This window comes from Prionailurus bengalensis, chromosome B2, assembly GCF_016509475.1.
Source record: "Prionailurus bengalensis isolate Pbe53 chromosome B2, Fcat_Pben_1.1_paternal_pri, whole genome shotgun sequence".
Classification (NCBI taxonomy): domain Eukaryota; kingdom Metazoa; phylum Chordata; class Mammalia; order Carnivora; family Felidae; genus Prionailurus; species Prionailurus bengalensis.
The window spans coordinates 34,587,938-34,602,275 of NC_057349.1; the positions used below are offsets into that span (position 1 = coordinate 34,587,938).

At 39.4% G+C, this 14,338-nt stretch overlaps 1 protein-coding gene across 2 annotated transcripts in view; it reads left to right on the forward strand.

Annotated features, from left to right (window-relative positions):
* Positions 1-3,126: 3,126 nt before the first annotated feature.
* KCTD20 (potassium channel tetramerization domain containing 20) overlaps positions 3,127-14,338 on the forward strand; it is a 38,001-nt gene continuing 26,789 nt past the window's right edge. Inside the window, exon 1 of one of the 2 annotated variants that reach the window (XM_043592988.1) lies at positions 3,127-3,299. The gene's annotated coding sequence lies outside the window, so the exon portion shown is untranslated. The remainder of the gene's footprint in view (positions 3,300-14,338) is intronic. The other variant, XM_043592989.1, reaches the window with a different exon arrangement.

Below are 14,338 nucleotides of genomic sequence, written 5' to 3' on the forward strand. Positions count from 1 at the left end.
CACACAAAACACAGTTAAAATTTTTTTTTGATATATCTTTTAAGTCATTTTTTTTTAACTCTATAATCTTGAAGAACGGAGGCTCTTTGACTTGTAGTTTCCCATAGTGAGGACTTTGCATGATCATGATACAGTTCAACATATTCCTGGGTTTCCTACAAACTGGCAGCGGGATCTCAAGTCTATATCAGATTCAGGTTTGATCTCTTTAGCAGCATTTGAAGTGGTGGTGTGGTCTTTCCTCAGGAGGTACATAATGTCTAATTCTCTTTTTACGATCCTAGCTGTTAAGGCCTAATGCCTATATTAATTCACAGGGAGTTAACGAAACTGGGATATTCCATCATTTCTCTTTTACTTAATAGTGGAATACTCTTACCCGGATTCACTTTCCCTTATCTCTTACTTGGTTACCCAAATAACCAAATTTAACTTTTTAAAGTTGAAAGCCTGCTATCCTCGGCTACATAATTCTCCTGAGATCCTACCTTTGAGTTGTGGCTACATGTTTTGTTGAATTTGTAGATGAGACATTGTGAGACTAAAAGGCTTACCGAAGTTGTATGTAAGGCAGATATATACTAATAAAGATCCAGTAGCAAATTCCAGCCACTAAAAACTTAAAATTCATGATTCTTTGGTTGATTATGTTTTCAAGGTCCACTCTTCGTTTCCTTTGTGACTTTCATGAAGAGATTGTTAACAAAGGGGAACTGATAGAAGTGAAGGAAAAAGGATTCTTGTGAATATATTTTGGGTTAACTGCAGGGCTCCAGCCCCTCTCCAGAAAGTCAGAAATTAAATAGCTATTTACATCTACATTTGAGCCAATTTTGGACTTACAAATGAAAGTGATTAGTCTTTTAAAAAGTCTCCTTTTTTTTGTACGTCCACAGTGATCTAGAAATCATACAACCTAAATCATTTAGTTTTTAACAATGCAAATATAATTACTTTGAGAGTTCAAAAATCTTGGGATTTTTGCATTGTTTTTACATTTACTACATACGATGCACTATGTAAAAAGGATAATTAGTTTCTTATACAATAACTGATAATAGTTATTGCTTTGAAAATATTTTCATTCTGAGATACAATCAACCTTAAACGGTTCGGTGTTAACAGCTGAAGGCATTTAAGGTGCTTCCTAGAGGCACTGAGGAGTTCAACTGGAGGCAATTATTAGACAGAACTGCCATATGCTCAGTGGATGCTGAGCAAGAATTTGGGGGGCAAATGATCTAGATTCTCAGCCCACCAGCACCACTTCATAGTTTAATGACCTTAGATTCTTGTTTATGTCTTGTTTTCCTCATTTGTAATCTGAGTAGTAAAATCCATCTCCCAGAGTTGTTGAGAATTTTAAGCAATGTAAAATAGTGGAAAAGGTGCTTTGTAAAATTTGCTGGTAGTAGATATCATATTTAAGGAGACTCATCACAGTTGATCAGATAAACTGTATCGCCTTCTGAATTAGCCATTACGGAAATGGAAAATTCCAGGTCTGCCAATGTGACATTAGAAAGGGTTTTCAGCTTCAGATATGAATGCTTCTGAGAGATTCATGTTTGGAGATACATTAACTTATAAATAAATGATAAAAATCAGCATAAACCAGTGCTTTCTGTGAATATACGTTTCTCATTTTTCACCTCCTTGGTGTCTACCCCAAAAAAGTGCTAGATCTGATATTCTATTCATTATATGAAATTATAGGCAAAAAGAGAACAATTTAGTCTTAACTATTAATTAAAAGATGCAGTCATTAGCCTGTAATGACTTGTCTGGCTTTTGTGCTAGATTTTTGTATATTACAAGTCTGCAGAAAAAGTTTTCCAGAAAGGAAGCATAACATTGTACTTTATAGAAATGGAAATAAAGGCATTAGTTTGAACAATCCTCTATGTTACTTTGGTTGTAAAGTTCGGATCCTAAGATTGTCTAAGACCTCTAAGATCCAATTATAATGAAAAATGTATAGCTTCGGTTTTCGAAATTAAAGTTATTGACCCTGACAATGCAATTTTGCTATACAAGTATCCAGCAACCATTTGCAACCTATTGGAATGAGAATCAAAACAGTTTCCTCATATTCCTTCCACTTCAATTCTAATCCTAATCTGTAGCCCCAAATTAGTTTCCAGAGACTTTTGTAACAAAAAAAAGTTGACTCAGAATTTAAGAAATCATGCTATTAACGTATATGGTTTTCAACAATTTTAAAATAAAGCAGTTTGCATAATCAATATAACTTTATAACTTTTAAAAACACAAAAGCCACTAGAAACGAGGACAATAGGGGCACCTTGGTGACTAGGTTGAGCATCGGACTCTTGGTTTCTGGAGGGGTCGTGATCCCAAGGTGGTGGGGCTCTACACTGAACATGGAGCCTGCTTGGGATTCTCTCTCCTCCTCTGGCCCTCTCCCCTGCTCTCTCTCCCTCTCTCTCTCAAAAAAAAAAAAAAAAATTAAAGTCAAGACAATAAGGATTGATGCTATTTCTTTCCTTTATGTTTTCAGCACCCGTTTTATAGAACACGGACCATACATTGCTTTTCGGGTGTTGAAATATTTTACTAGCACAACCAGTTTTCCAATAATCTGCTTCGGTTGATTTAATGTTTATTTTTGAGAGAGACAGAGTGTAAACGGGGGTGGGCAGAGAGAGAGGGAGCCACAGAATCTGAAGCAGGCTCCAGGCTCCCCCCCCCCCCCCCCGCCTTTCTTTGGCCAGAACGTATATCCAGGATAGTTTTTAAGCAAAACGTGTTTAAGGACCTCCGTTACTCTTGCTACGTACCCCCTTCCCCCAAACGCTCGGAGAGATCGGGGCTCCACAATTCTCTTTAAGTATTGCTGTCCTGGGGCTTTGCGAAGATTATTTAACAACCCAGGTAACTAGTAACTTTCCGTTTTATACCTTTAATAATTGAGAGGGGGCATCCGCAGCTCAGAAATCGAATCCACCCCAGCTGCGCTGGAGTGAGAGCGTCCTCCCACGGACGGGGGTGGGGGGGGGGGCGTGTCAGGAAAGAAAGAGGACACCTCTCCGCGGCCGCCCGGGCGGCGGGCCGGGAGCCCGGCCTTCCCGGCGTGCCCCGCGCGCCGTGGGGACTCTTAATGTGAAGCGCCGGGTGACTCAGCCGCGTGGCCGCGCCGGCCAGGGCGGGGGGCGCGCGCCGCTGCGGCACGGCCGGTCCCCGCGGCGGCTCCTCGCGGCGGCTCCTCGCGGCGCGGTGTGCGCGCGCCTCCCGGGCGGGTTCGGGCCCCGAGCGCGAGAGCGCGGCGGGAGCGTCAGGTAAGTGGCGGCGCGGGCACCCGGTAGGGCGAGTGTGGCGGCGGGCAGGGCCCGGACTCTGCCTTTGTGGCGGGGGGAGGGGGGCATCTCCTCGGGCCGCCGCTCGGGCGGACGCCCGCCGAGTCGGACCCCAATTGAAAGGCCGCGGGGGACTGAAATCCCCGCGACGAAAAATGTCCGCAAGTGGGTTTCGGGCGCCGGTTTTCGTGCTTAGGATAAAGTCTTACAGTCCGCGGAAGGGGGTGGCACCTTCTCGGGAAATCGCGAGCACAGCCGCGGGGACAGCTGAAGTGTAACTTGACTGTTTTCTGCAGGCCCGCGGTGCTTTCGTCCCGCCGGCAGAGAAATGACGATAAAGCCCCGAGTGTTTACTGATAACGCGTTTGCAGACGCGTTTTTTGTTGGTTGGTGGGTTGGTTTCTGGCAGTGAGTCGAACTCTTTACAAATTAGGTAGTTGGTCGCACTTCTTATCAAACTCTGCCTGAAGCGGAGAGTGCGTTTTGCTCGCACTCCACCCCTGCTTCGGAGTCTTCTCTGCCGCTGGCTTTTCGTTAGTAGCTCTGAGTGCAGAAGCGCCGGGCAGAGCATCTGGGTGATCTTTTCTTTCAAGTGAAACCATGCTCTTTATAGCAGTGACTTCAGGTTTACAAGCCTCGTTCTGCACTACCAACAGACCTCTTCGATTTTGGACTGTGTGATTCTTAATTGAAAAATTCCTGCGTTGAACCGGTTTGTTTTTAAACGCGAAGCCAGTGAACAAACAAAATGGGATAAACAAGGCCGTGGAGGAACTGGTTAAGCAGTTCGTGAAAATGCATTTTCCAGGTCCTTACGTTGTGCCCCCGTTAGCTGTTGAGCAACTAGCTGCAGCTGCGTTAGTTAACCTGCGAAACGGAGGTGTTTTTTTTTAATGGTCCCCCAAAACAAAGTGGTGTAGTCGAACGTAAAGAATCCGGAGTCCAGAGAACCTCACCCCAATCCCTCCCACCCCCTCATCCCCCAATTCTGGGGCAATAGTTCACTAGTGTAAGTTTGCTCATAAAAATGCCAGTACCACTCCCAGAATTTGGGTTCTAGAGATCTGTGATGGGTCCCTGAAACTGCACTTTAAGCAGGCACCCCCTTCCTTGGTCTGTTATACCACACTTTAAGAAACACCACCGTGGGGCTGCCCTGAGAATTTTTAGAACTGCCCAACTCCCTTACCCCGTTGTTGATTTACTCTCCCTTCCCCTCCCACCAGTCCTAAGCCAAGAAGCCGGCTTCTCCAGAGGGAAACTTAAGAAAAGGTAGTGCTTTCTTGGACTCTGACACCAGGGTAGGAAATGACTTCCATACATATTCTGATACTGCCTTGGTGGGTGAGAGATAGCCAGCGCCTATTAATCTGTGCTTTTTCCTTCTGGGGGCGGCTTCGAGTATCATCAGAATTTAAGCGACACCATTAGGCCACATCTTCTCATCCCAGTCTGACCATTAGAACCAGGGCAGCCAGTGCCATGTAATTCCTGTGGCCTTGAGCCCTCAGAGTTCATGGTACCTAGCAGTACTGGTAGCATTTATGAGGGCTTTCAGGTCAGCTGACCTCTAATTCAGTCATCAGATACCCAGGTAATGCCTGTTTTGTGCAAAGCCCTGGAGGAGGCCACTTGAGCAACAACATTGCAAAGGTGGCACACAGTTGCATTGCTTCCTTGAGACGAAAATGAGGACTGAGTAACCTGTGCTGCTGAAAGCTTCTTCTGTTTCTTAGATCCTCCTGAGATAGATACGAAGGGGTGAGGTTAGAGTTAGGTGGTTTGACATTTTTCTGTTTTGGGTGTCTTTTTTTTGGTCTCCTCTCATTAATCTCTTTCTGCTGGCTTACAGAATGTCAGTGTCTTTCCTTCTATAGCCCTGGGCTTCCTGATTACCGTGCCTTCCCTCTGCCCCTGAATCTGACCATGCCTGTCCCTACATGGCTAACTGGAGTAAAAAGCTTAGGGAAGTTGTTGGAATGCTGAATGACCTCTTGCGGGAAGACCCAGAATCGTGGAAATCAGAGGCTTTGAGATCTAAGGAAACCTATTACAAACTTACATAGTGGAGTCCTCATCTTTCAGGTAAAGAATCTGAGTGATGAGGTGGCAGAGGAAAGGACTCCTGGCTCCTAGCTGAGTGTTCTTCCACTAAATCATCTCAAGACAAATGCTTCAAAAATGGAAAAGGTTGAGAGAAATTCAGTTATAAGTAGATGAAGAAAATGGAAAGACTTCCACATGACTACAAAAGTAGTGTTTGCTGGAAAAATGGAGATTGAACGAGAATGTGATCTAAACATACAAATCATGAAGAGTGGGAGTACTAAAATAAGGACTCTGAAGCTGGAAATAAGTAGTAAAAGTTCAAATAAAAGCAAAAAGTTACCTTGTACTCCCCAAAGACATTACAAACTTAGTATTTTTTTTTTTTTTTCAACGTTTATTTATTTTTGGGACAGAGAGAGACAGAGCATGAACGGGGGAGGGGCAGAGAGAGAGGGAGACACAGAATCGGAAACAGGCTCCAGGCTCTGAGCCATCAGCCCAGAGCCCGATGCGGGGCTCGAACTCCCGGACTGCGAGATCGTGACCTGGCTGAAGTCGGACGCTTAACCGACTGCGCCACCCAGGCGCCCCAGTATTTTTTTTTTTTTAATTCAGTTAAGCTTAAGATACTGGTGAATTTTTATTAAATAGTAGATGTTTGAGCAATGTCCAGAATGTTTTGAAGTTGTCACATAACTATACTGTTGTCCTTATCAAAGTTACTCAGTATTCTGCGGGAGACAGAATATAAAACTGATATAATCTGGTTAAATATATTTTCATGAGGGAAATGAGGTTACTGGGGTAGTATATGCATTTCTGGAAGGTAGAAGGAAAGAGGTATGTATGCAAAAAGAGAACCTTTTGATATTTTTGCTTGCAGTCCCCAAGTTAAATATTATTGGATTGTCCTTGTATATTCATGAAAGAATTAGAAGAGTCAGTGCTTAATAATTAGACATTATTATGTGCCAGACACTGTACTAAATGCTTTTACATCCGTTCTTGTATTATCTCCATTTTATAGTCAAGGAATCTAAGATACAAACAGCTTAAGTTTGCCCACAGTCTGTTCAGACTTAAATCTGCCTGCCTCCAAAGGCATTAAGATTTATGCTCACTTCATTGGGTAGTAGTTAAGAATGTGGTAATTGAAGCCAGGCTTTCCTGGGTTCAAATCCTGGCGCCTTTATTTACTAACTTGTATAAAATACTCCTCAGTTTCTATGTCCCTGAAATAGAGATTGTCATAGGTACCTACCTCAGAGGGTTATTAGGGATGAATTAATTTATGTAAAGAGCTTAGAACTGTGCCTGACACATAGTAAATTCTCAGGAAATAAATGTTGGCTTTGGTTTTGTTTGTTTGTTTGTTTGTTTGTTTAATTTTATTTCAAGGTATTCTTTAGATTCAGATTGTGCTTTCTACTCAGGCTTTATGATAAGTATAGATGTAAACTTTATCTCTGTTCTTACTAAAACCGGGGGAACCTTGCTAAAATTTTAGAAAATACTAGGTACAAATAGTGCAAAGATCTGTGACTGGGACCAGAGGGTTTGGTTTCTATTTGTTTCATAGAGAAGGTTGTAAGGATCAGATGAAGTAACAAATACAAATAAAATTTAAATTGTATATGCTATGCAAATGAGAAATACTGTTATTAAAATTAGAGAGCAAAGTTGCAGTATATTATTGAGATTATTAAAAGAACATTTAACTTCCTTAAAACAGGTAGTGATCTATAGCTCTATATGAAGATCACAGTCTGTACCATAAAATCATCTAAGATTCCTTCCATGTGTTTGTTCTAAATCTCTTTTTGGTGGTAGAGCATGAAATAGAATTTTTGCAGTTGTTTCTGTATATAAGTTTGGTAGGACTACCTAAAAAGTACCACAGACTAACTTAACCAACAAATTTTTTTCCTACAATTCTGGAGGCTGGAAGTCTGAGATCAAGATGTCTGCAGGATTGGTTTCTTCCGAGGCCTCCCTCCCTCCTTGGCTTATAAATGGTTGCTTCTTACTGTGTCTCCTGTGGGCTTCCCTCTGTGTATGTGTCTTCATGTCCTCTTCTTAAAAGTCATACTGAACTAATGACTTCACCCTAATGACTTCATTACCTCTTTAAAATCTTACTTTCCAAACACTCACATTCTGAGGATTTAGGAGTTGGGACTTCAACATCAGAATTTTGAGGGGAACACATTTTTTTAGCTCATAACAGTCTGTTTAGAGAATTATATGCCAGGTAATCACAGTGCTCCATTGCCCTCATTGTTGAGCACCCAGTGCCCCGGGGCTGAAGCAACATCCTTTATCCTGTGCCTGCCTACCTATCCTACCTTCCACCCGTTACTTAGAACCATGCTTGCAGTTGAGTACCCTAAGAAACACATGCCTCTGCATGAAATCATTGCATTTGGATTTAAAGCAAATTATTGTCATCCTGTCAAATAATCTGCTTAAGAAACTATTCCACATATTTTAACCTAATAAATTCCTTATTTGTTTCATAAGCGTATTTGTTCTTTCATCTAAATTGAAAAATTTCAAAATCTCTTATGTAGTAATATTTTCTTTCTCTTAAACTGTCTTAAGCTTTAAAAAAAAAAAAAGTTCTGGGGCTCCTGGGTGGCTCAGTCAGTTAAGCGTCCAACTTCAACTCAGGTCACGATCTCGCGGTCCGTGAGTTCGAGCCCTGCGTCGGGCTCTGGGCTGATGGCTCAGAGCCTGGAGCCTGCTTCCGATTCTGTGTCTCCCTCTCTCTCTGCCCTTCCCCCATTCATGCTCTGTCTCAAAAATAAATAAACGTTAAAAAAAATATTTTCTTGAGGAGTTCCCTGTTTTTACAGAGAATGTTTTCCTTTTTTCCCATTTTAAAAGTAATAACACTTATCTTAGAGACTCAGAAGTATTCAATAAAATACAATTTAAAAACACATATGATGAGCCTACAATTAAGGGAGAGTAATGAATATGTTCAGTCTTTTTTCCATGAATATATTTATTCTAACCTGCCTTTTTTAAACCTAATAAATCATACTGTTTACTGCTGTTTTAGTTATTAATCTAAAACATTTCTTATTAGTCTTTAATGTGGTAAATTATATTTTTATATTAATTTTAGAATGTTAAGCCAACCTTATAATGTATTATCCCTTTTTATATATCTGGATTTGATTGTTTTTAATAACGTTTAGGATTTTTGTGCTTATGTTTATAAGAGAAAATAACCTCAGAAGATGAATTGGAAAATATTCTTCCTTTTTCTATTCTCAGGAAGAGTTTGTAGAAGATTAATGTAGTTTCTTCCTTAAAGATGTGGAAGAATTTGCTAGTCAGGCCATTTGGTCCTAGAGTTTTCTTTATGGAAAGGTTCTAGTTATGGATTATGGTTCTCTATGTGTATACGTGACAATAATATATGCCATCTATATATAAATACATATATATGTTAAGATAGTTATCATGGAGTTGGCCTATAGGATTGTGGCCGTCAGGAAGGGCAGGTTGGAATTCTGAACTGTTGAGGCTGCAATCCACAGTTGAATTTCTTCTTTCTCAGAGAACCTTAGTTCTGCTCTTACAGCCTTGCAATTGACTGGATCAGGCCCACTCAGATTATCTAGGATCATCTTCCTTAATTGAAGTGATTATAGACTTTAATCACATCTGCCACATACTTTCACAGTAATACCTAGATTAGTGTCTCATTGACCTAGGACTGTAGGCTGAGCAAGTTTACATATGAAACTGACCATCACAGCTTCTCTCCGGTCTAGTCTTGGCTCCCTTACTAATTATTTGATGCCTTCAAGCAGTTGTTTTTTCTGCTTTACCCATTTTTCTGAAGGGTGTATTATTCCAGGGGATAGGACTAAAACTAAGCATGGAAGACATGGTGGGTGTGGGGAGGAAAGCAGACTTTGGCTCAACCCAAGAAGAAGAAAAATGTTTCCCCAAGGATTGCTTTCCAGCTTTTGAGTGAGCAAACCAAGAGACTTTTTATTTTTGGATATTTTTAGTTAGGTTACACTGAACTGGTAGAAGTGTTTTTTAGTCCTAGGTGATTGAGATCCAGATTTTTTGAGATTCATGATTGGTAAAATTATGGGGGAAGAGATTGGAAGCCCATTTAAAAAGAAATCTGGCCATCATTTTCTGTCACCATTCTTTCATAAAAGAAAAAGCATTTAATATCAAAAAAAGAATTACAGGTGTAACTTAGGTACAAAGGATAGTCCTTCTCAAGAAAACATAACACTAACATATACTGTAATCCTTCACATTTCAATATTTTTGAAATCCTGATGTATATTAAAGTCACATATGTATCTAATATGCTAGTGTTTCTTTTTCCTAAAAAGCTATTAGCAGATTGATGATGTCTCAGTCAGTGTCAAGTGTCTTTGAACTGGAGTAATTTTGTGTGTGTGTGTGTGTGTGTGTGCGCTGCACTGTTATCATTTCTGCTAAGTATTCAGTGAAAACTTTGACACTAATTGGTACTGGGCCTTGAACCATCTTCTCACACAATGATTTTGGATTGTCTCCAGAGTTTTCAACATGATCTATAGCTACAGTACTGATCCATGGGTCTGTCCCCAAGACCTTCATATACACACTTTCTTGCCATACACACACTTAGCTTTTTCCTGTAAAATGGCCTACTCTGTTGACTAATACATCTTTAAATTTTTTAATTGCACTGGCTTGTACTGTTCTTTTCAAGACCTTATTGCTAATAGCATATTGCTTTGATATTTCCTGGAAGTTTGTATAAGTAATCTTTAACAGCTTGTGTATCTCTTCCTTTATAGGATTTTAGGTTTTTAGCAAGCAGAAGAGTGTCCTGGACATTAGGGAACTCACCCCAGAGATTCTATAATATGTTGACTGACTTCTTCTTAGGAGTCATAGACTTTGCCTGATCTGTTATGTGCCATGGATTGTTCTTAGCATAAAGGTGTCACTAGCATGACCATAACTCGTTGAATCCAATCAAAAGATGGAAACACCATGTGTAGAAATGACAGAATTTCATTTATCCAGTTTTTAGGTAATATAGAAGTCCTCTCCTAGCAACTATTTAAACAGAAAAGGTGCTAGATATGCCCATTATTGGCACAGAAAGGTTGTATGCCCAAGCCGTAGATCTTGGGCTTGGAATTATATTTCTAAACCTATACAGTTTACGTAGAAATCATGAAGTAAATCAGCCCTATAAGGAGAGGTAACATAACATGATGGTAACAGTAGACTGTGAAGCCAGAAGCCTGGGTTTGAAGCCTGGCTTCACTATTTATTAGCTGTGTGACTGTGAGAACTTTCCTTAGCCTCTTTCTTCCTCAGTTTCCTCACCTATAAAATGAGGGTAATAATGGCACCTACTTCATAAAGTTCTGTGACTATTAAATAACATTTATAAAGGACTTAGAACCATATGTGATACGAGATATGTGTGAATAAAGTTTATGGCCATCTGTACTTAAGATGTAGGGCTTGTAGTAATTTGACATATTGAACAACCTCAGCTGATTAATTTGTGATCCTAATGTAAAATGTGTTCTTGAGTCATTAGGTTTTAGATTCAATTATTAATTTAAGGATGTAAGAAAACTTTGCTGTTTGAAAAGAGTGTTGAAATATTTAAGAACTTCTTGAGATACACTAGAATTCATCAGTTTCACTTTTTAGATTTACCAGTTTTTTCATTACTTGAAGATTTGCTTGGTAGGCAAAGTGCTAGAACAAAAAAAGAAAATACGTTAAGATTGTAGATATAGTTTGAAATCTTTGATGGAAACACAAAACTTAGGATAGTGGTTATAGGGGATTCAACTGTATTGTCATATTTTGTATTTTAAACTGGGTGGTAAGTATAGATTTTTTATTATATTGTTTAAATCTTTTTGTTTCCAGTATAGTAGTTTTTTTAACTTGATAAATTTGTAACAGAAAGTAAGGGCAGTCTTAGTTACAAGTTGAACACAAGGTCTTAAGTCTTAATTTAAATCCAAGTAACTATAATATAGCCTCTTTGTGCATAAAACCTGTTCTTGGACGTAAGGTATATTGACAAAAAGGTACCGAGGGCAGTAAATTGGGGATGTCAAGTAGAAAAGACAGGAAAATCTGTCCGAGCAATTACGATCTTGTGACTACTGTCGTGCTTTTATCTGCCTGCCTGTTAGCCTGGCCTCAGTAGTTCATAGGGGAGAAGGAAAGAAAAGGGAAGGAATCAGCTCCAGCCTTTCCATGGAATTGGCATGTCCTCTTCTCTCCTGCATGTCTTCTCTCATTGTGGCTTTCTTCCAAGATAGAAGAAATGAGGAACAGAAGTGGTTCTGCCAATAGACGTCTTTGAATTTTATGTCTTCTCCAACTTGTGCGGTTTTTTGCCTTAAATTCTATTTTGTAAGCTATTAATACAGCTTCACCAGCTCTCTTTTGGGTATGTCTCTCTTTCCATCCTTTGCCCATTTTTCTGTTGGGTTAGTTTCATGCATTTTTATAACCCCTCATTGAATATTGTGATAACTCTGTGTAGTATGTTGCAAATACAATTTTTCAAATCTATTTTTTATAGGATCTCTTGCCATACAAAAGTTTTTAGTTTTTTGTTTTTGGGAGGGGGTTTGTAATCACATGTGTCTTTCTCTTCTTTTTTAGCTTTGGGGTTTTTGGTCCTGATTATAAAGGCCTCTCTACCCCAAGATTGTAAGTCTCCTAGAATATTCTTCAAAAAGAATATTGTTGTGCTTCAGTCTCTCGTCCATGAAATGAAAGATTATACTAAATCATTTGTTCCCAAACATAGCTAGTCTACAGGATCACCTGAGGAGCTTGTTAAAAATTCATTCTCAGATCCTACCCTAGACTTACTGAATCAGAATCTCTGGGGAATGGGGCCCAAGAGTATGTTTTTAACAGGTTCTTGTATGTAACTCTATCAGTTAGACCTGAGAACCACTGGACAATATAATCACTTAGGTCTCTTATTCCAAAAATGCCACTTTTCTGTATTGTATAACTCTCGTGTTTTGATTTTTCTCAACTAGATTGTAAGCTCTTTGTATGAAGGGAGGACTATGTCTTAAGTACTACCCTTCTTGACAATAACCTATTGAGATCCTGTTATTTCACACTTAGACAATTCCAATAGCCTCTTCTTTTAGCTATTCCAGTCCATCTGTGGCTGTATTTATCTTGAAGCATTTATCTTCAAACATATTGAACATGAGCCTTCCATATGTAAAAACTTTGGCTACAAGACAAAATTCTATTTTACTTTATAATTCAAGGCCCCCATAAGTTGGCTCCATCTTGTTTTTCAACTTCCCCAGGGCCAGTATGTATAGTTATCTAAGTTGTGCATTGTATAGCTTCTTAGATGATGGGGTTCCCTGGAGTTGTATGATATGATGGTGAACCTGATTTCCCCACCCTTTCACATTAACCCTTCACTCTAGCCTGATTAGTCTCCCACCCACCCCATTTTATGTAGTGATAAAGCCTTGTTCACTTTTACTTTCCTGCCTGTTCTGTGCCATCTGCACTATCTGGCCTGCCCTTTCCTCTTTTCTCTACCAAAGTTCTACATATTAACATCTGCAGAGTGGAGTATTACATAGTTATAAAAAGAATGAGGGTGGTTTCTAATCACTCGTTTGGAGTGAATTCCAGGATATATTGTTAAGTAAAAATCGCAAAGGACAGGATTGGATATGTTGTTCCATCTTTTGTATAAGAAAAAGAGGAATTAAGAATTTATATGTATATACACATTTTATCCTAATTTCTTCAAAGAGAAACATGAAGGATAAACAGAAATTAATAAAACTGGTTATCTGTAGGGAATAGATAGGGAAAGATTGGAGGGAAAAGGGAAGGGAAAAACACTTCTCTCAGCATTCCTTTCTTGTAACACTGTAACTTAAACCATGTAAATGTTTTACATAGTAAGTGTAGAGAGAAATAAACCTAACCTATAGGACATACAGAGAAAAAATAACTTGAACATATCATACTGATAATACATCAGGCAAGAATCATCAGTAGATTGCCAAAAGGACAAAAAGAACTGCCCCCCCAGTAGACTTAAAACTTAGTATGTTTATTGTGAGTAATAATATTGATATTATAATTTTGAAACTAGTTTATGAACCAAGATTTTCATTGTAAGGGAAAAGATGCTAATATAAAGAAAAACTATAGTGTTGAATTTGAGTTGAAAGTATCAGTGTAAATTCTTGCTTGTTTTAAAAAAAAAAAAAAGTCCCCAGCTTTATCTACTGAAATGGCCTAGAAGCAGTGACAACCCAGTAGCTGTGAGGACAGTTAGTGCTCAGATCCTGATTTATAAATGCCATTGCCCACTAAAAGGAACAAAGGCTCCTGGCAAAGTGGCTGATTCCAGGTCTGGGGCAGAGATGGTAAAAGGTGCGCTTGGAGAAATCTTATGCCAGAAGTAGCCTCAAAAGCAAATAGAATTGTGTTAAAATGACAGACAATGGCTTGAAGAGAACCCCACTAGCCATATTTGGGACAGTTTAAACCAAAAATTGGGGGCAATTTTTTAAAAATCATGGTAATGGATTATTGTAATATACTAGATTAAAACAAATCTTTGAGTTCATAATGATACTTAAAAGGGAGAAATAAAGGAAAAGTGTAGAAATAGTTGTACTTCATGGAAGGCTGCTATACAGTAGATGTAGGAGGAACAACACAGTTAGAGAGCCCTCATTTTGTAGTCCCAAATGTAATAACTGACTCAGGCAAGAATCATCAGTAGATTGCCAAAACCACTGGGTGAAAGGTTATTGGGAGATAGAGTATTACATCTCTCTTTACAGCGGGGAGAGATCTATAGTCACCATTTAACCAAGTGGCCAAGCTTTTCCCCTATAGTAGGGTATGGTGGCATTATGTCTCTAATGTGATGGCATTTGGAAGGATACAGCTGC